The sequence below is a fragment of the Sinocyclocheilus anshuiensis genome, unplaced genomic scaffold, assembly GCF_001515605.1.
Source record: "Sinocyclocheilus anshuiensis isolate Anshui unplaced genomic scaffold, SAMN03320099.WGS_v1.1 scaffold553, whole genome shotgun sequence".
In the NCBI taxonomy this organism is placed as follows: Eukaryota; Metazoa; Chordata; class Actinopteri; order Cypriniformes; family Cyprinidae; genus Sinocyclocheilus; species Sinocyclocheilus anshuiensis.
Window position 1 is genome coordinate 2,871,760 of NW_015539821.1, and position 5,329 is coordinate 2,877,088.

The following is a 5,329-nucleotide window of genomic DNA, read 5'->3' on the forward strand; positions in this document are numbered from 1 at the left end:
CCCCGACCTCCCCCTTTTTTTTTTTTTTTTTTTTTTTTTTTTTTTTTTTAAAGTGAGTGAAGATATATATTACATAAAGAAAATAAAGCCAATTTTTAGAAACATTAAGAATTTTACATCCTTTTCATTGATGATAAGAACTTCAAAATGAGTTCAAAAATACTTTTTTCCTCATGTTTTGTTTTTAAAAGAGATTCCAATAGCCATATTACTGTATGTTGCTCAGCTCAATTCCATCTTTGTGGGAAGGATTCAAGGACCCTTTGTTTGTGTGTGTGTGTGTGTGTGTGTGTGTGTGTGTGCGTGCGCGTGTTTTGGGAATTGATGTATAAGAATAAACAAGCAGATCGTTAAACTGAAAAGAAACATCAGTGACTGTTTTAACTGAGGAGTGTTTTAACCTGATTATTTGAATAAAATTAATAATAAAAAAAAACATTTAATGCTTACTGGAACAAATGACAATTTATTAAACAGTCCGTTAAATAGCATGTCACCATAATCAGATCAAATAATGAGCCATCCATTTAATCTCAAGAGCTTTAAACTTGTACGTCCTCCCCCAATATGCTTTTCTTCTCCACATGGATATGGTGAAACTACAAAGAGAGATGAGACAGTGCTAAGTAAAGACAAGACTTGGCAGCATCTGGAAATCGGAAATGCTCCTCCAGATGTAAGCAAATTTTCTGTGAATTCGGTTGCGGAGATACAGGGTTGAAGAAATGGAAAACAGTGACCTAGAGGGGTCGCACACACTTAAAAGTGCAAGCTAACAGACATATACACACAAACACTCAAGTTCCCCTAGAGGCCCCATCATCTACATCTTCACACGCCCCACACGGATGCCATATGACCCGGCTCCTGATCTGCCCAGCGCACGGCAGCGCTACCAAACACTATCTTACACAGACAGCGCTAGGATCCCAACAGGGCATGCTGTGATCCGAACTGAAGGGCTGCAATAATTTGTTGCCTGAAACCACATTGCTGAGCTCAAGTCACAGGATAAACATTCCTGCCAGCTGATTCGCACTGCATTTTTATCACTACTCTGCACTGTTATATCCTCTGATGAAGAAACATCTGGTTTAAGCAAGTATTGGTACTGTCTTTTCCAAGAATATCAAAAAATGTATTTAGTTTCACCCAAAAACAATGGATTAGACTAAATATTTTTTTGAAAATAGCTCATAAAAACTCACACACACAAAAAAAAACTCTTAAAAAAAGGGTGAATATCTTGTCACAACATGGAGGTAAGTTGTCACAATGAGAACCTGCTATTAAACAGTCAATTCAAGACTTTTCAGCAATATTTAAACAGTACAACATCGAGCACATAAAAAAGCAAAAATGTTAAAGCAAACTTTTATGTTAGACTACAGTAATTGTATCCACTATTTAAAATCAGGTGAATTACACTTTTAAGTAAACAATACGTTTAAATTATATGCAAACACATTTTACACATTAACATATAGCATACACACCATTATTCCAATTAAAACAACTTTCTGAAGAAAGCACTATTCCAAAGTCCAAAGATTGAATTAATTTCCCATCTTACCTGCTCTTAATGTGCAAGTGTTACATCAGGTTGTGCTGAATCTTTAACTCTTCCCTTTCACCCCGTGAACCTGCACTGCTGGGCTCTTCACAGAGCACCTGTAAGGTGCCAACATGACCCCAGACGGATCCCTCACCGGACAGAACATTAGGAACTGGCCCATGCTGCTGCACAACCGGAGAACCCAGGTCTCGAGAATACATCATGTTAACTCTCAAGAAAACATACAAATAAAAAGCAAATAGATCTTCCACTTGAGAGAGAGAGAGAGTGAGAGAGACAGAGAGAATGCAGGGAGGGGCAGTTCCTGTGTTCTTCCCATGAGATTGTGGACAACCAGTGATTAAGAATAGTGGAGATGCTTCCATAAAAATGTGAGGCTGAAAAAAAAATCTAACAGGGAAAGGCTTTCACATTCTGTGCTTATGACATCACTCTTTTTTCTTCATCGTTCCTTCCTCGCGCTCATTCTTTCTCACATGTGCATGACAGGCCCTTGCTCCAGCCATCGGCACAAATGAGCATACTCACATGTATGCCTGCCTGCATGCACATACAAACACATATATTAAAGCTGGGGAATTATTCAAAACACATTTATGCATGTGCATTCATTTGGAGAGGTTAGATATTGCATATCTGCATATTTACCAAACTAAAGTGAATTACTGTTCAAATGTTTGGGGTCATATATATTCCATCCTCACCTTTTAGCCCACTCATCTATCTATCTATCTATCTATCTATCTATCTATCTATCTATCTATTTAAAACGAGACAAAAAAGTAGACCACAAAGATATGGATTAAGATATGGTTTTTGTGTACTTGACATGTTTTATAAGCAATATGTTGTGAGGTCTCATGAAATGCATTCATCTATACTTCATTCCCTCTGGTGCCGGGAGGTTTTCTGGGTGCTGAACCACTCACTGCAGCTGCATTACAATCAGACATGAATCATTCAGTTCAAACAGAGAGACGCTAGAAACGTGGCCAAACCACTACTACAGAGATACTGCTTTAATGAATAGCAGTTGAGTTACTTCTGCAGTGCTTGGTAAAGCTAATCAGCAGGCACGTGCACAGGTAGGGCTCAACCTGTGCAGAGCACATGCCCTTTTTGCACTTACACTCCGAAGTAAAGCGACTGAGTGATCCTCGTCACCTAGGTAAAATATATTTCTAAGAAATTTATGATTTAACATTTAATCATATTATATGGTCGCATGTTTACGCTGTTAATATGCATGTATTCTAGCTAGCTAATTTTCAGCACATGCCCCTCAAAAGGTCTGTGCACGGCCCTGCTAATCAGTAATGTATTTAAGAGAGACCTAGTCTCGCTCTGAGCATAAGCATATCCGGTTATTTTGAAGGACGAGTCACAGTGATCCGTACGAACACTGAAATTAGTATTCATGAATCAGATCGCATGCAGTGATGAGGCACACAGGGGAAGTGACAAAGACCCTTTCAAGCATCCTTCGTTAGAAAAGGTTGATTGGAGGAAAAAAAAATACAGTGATTCTGCTGCTCCAGGGTGAGGGATAAAATCACACACATTAAAGAACATCTCAAATAATAATAATCATTTGACGTTTTAATTGTAAATATGTTTTTTTTTTTCCTTTTTCAAAAAAGTATAGCCAAACCTATACATATATCCACATTCTGTTCAGTGTGCTATCAATGTTATTGAGTCCTGTCTTAATGAAGACAAGAGAGGGCCAGAGAGCCTTCCACTCTTAATGAGAACACATTTTACTAAAGGCAGGGCACACATACACTTTAAACCTGAAGACTTTAGACCCATACACATTTACATCTATTATACTTGAATTTAGTATTTGATCCTTCAATTAATTTGTACTAATAAACTCCTTAATAAACTCCTTTAGTTATTAGTAGTGTAGTCGCAGCAACAAAACAGTAACAGAAGGTTAAAATTGACATTGCACTCAATGCACTGAAAACAGTTCTGGGCCACTAATTTAATTGTAATACCAAAATGTTTGGACTCTTAAGCACACTTTTCAAGAAAAACATTTCAAAAGAATAAATTTGTTACAGGTTTATATATACAGTTCATTCATGCTACTGGTTGTCAAAAAATACACTAAACCCTCCAAAAGTTTAGGGTCAATAAGATTTATTTATTCATTTATCTTTAAATTCTAATCAAAAGTTATTTAGAAAGTTACAAAGTTCCTATTTTAAATAAATTGTGTTCTTTTAAACTTTAAATTGATCAAAGAATCCTGAAAACACTGCATCACATTTTCCACAAAAATATTAAGCAGTGCAACTGTTTTCAATGTTAATAATAATAAGAAATGTGAATGGCTGCTAAAAATACAGCTTTGCCATCACAGGAATTACATTTTAAAATATATTAAAATAGAAAACAGTTATTTTAAATTGCTATAATGTTTCACAATATTACTGTTCTACTATTACAATTCTCTGTACATTTTCTGACTAAACTGCAATTTACTAGCTTATAGATCTAGTTTCAGTGCTAAAAGTCTTAATCTAAATACCTTTGCTGTGTATACAATCCACTGAAATGAGACGGAACAATAATTAGATGTGTTAACTACATGCATGTCTGTCACTATTTGTTTTCAGAATTCAGTATTTACACTAACAGAGTCACATTAGTCATGCAACGCTATTCTATTTCTGAGATGACTGTCTAGTTATCTTCATTTTAGCACATTCTCTGAAACACGTTGTCTGGATTCTGTGAGCTCAAATTCCAGACTGATTTTCAAAGTGTGAGTGCCGCAGTGACTCATTGCAATTTCATCGAGCCATTACAAGGCTTTCAGATTCAGGTGCTCTCAAAATATGCTGTCTTTGAGGTTTGATTTGGCCCAAACTCTCAATTTGCAATCAAACTTTAGTCTAAAGTGCCTGCTGGAACTAACAGTGTATTCTCATCTTCAAAGTGTTTTATAGCTTACAATGAACCCAGACAGAAATCAATCTAAACAGAAACAAATGAGCAATAATTATCAGGTTTAAAGCACTATAGGGCTTTGGAGCCTATATTTTCCAAGATAATAAGCATTTCTCAGAAAGCCCGTTTCTAGACAGAGACAATAAACCATACATTTCAGGACAATTGAGTCAAGGACCATAGAAATACAGCCATTTTTATGTTTATCATTGTTATAGCATTTTTTTAACCAAATTTGACATGCCTTCATAGACTCAAACTGTTAATAGATATAGTTCTGAAAAGCAGTATCTATTTAAAGCTTGAGTCTAAGCAGGCATGTAAAATTTGGCCTTATCTAAAAAGATTTTATAAAGCTGATAGCATACAAAAGTATAGTTTACAAAAGTACATTTAACAAGTAATCCAATGTGCTGAAAGAATGATACCAAGTGATTTTTTAAATTATTTTTTTAAAGAGAAATTACCCCTTGTATTCAGCAAGGATGCATTAAATTGATAAAATCAACAGTGCATTCATGAGGTTACAAATTTATATTTCAAATAAATACTGTCTGTTCTTTTAAACTTTTATTCATCAAATAATCCTGATTTCTGAAGGATCATGTGACACTGAAGCCACACTGAAATGGCTGCTGAAAATTCAGCTTTAGCATCACAAGAAATAAATATATTTTAACATATATTAAAATATATAATATAATAATATTATAGAAATATAATATATACTATTGTTGTTTTTTACTGTGTTTGTTATCAAATAAATGCAGCCTTGGTAAGTGTAAGAGGCTT

The 5,329-nt window shown here is 35.2% G+C and overlaps 1 protein-coding gene across 1 annotated transcript in view; it reads right to left on the reverse strand.

Annotated features, from left to right (window-relative positions):
• LOC107684103 (serine/threonine-protein kinase LMTK1-like) overlaps positions 1–1,944 on the reverse strand; it is a 19,135-nt gene extending 17,191 nt beyond the window's left edge. The window contains exon 1 of the mRNA XM_016480306.1: positions 1,574–1,944. The gene's annotated coding sequence lies outside the window, so the exon portion shown is untranslated. The remainder of the gene's footprint in view (positions 1–1,573) is intronic.
• Between the last annotated feature and the right edge of the window lie 3,385 nt (positions 1,945–5,329).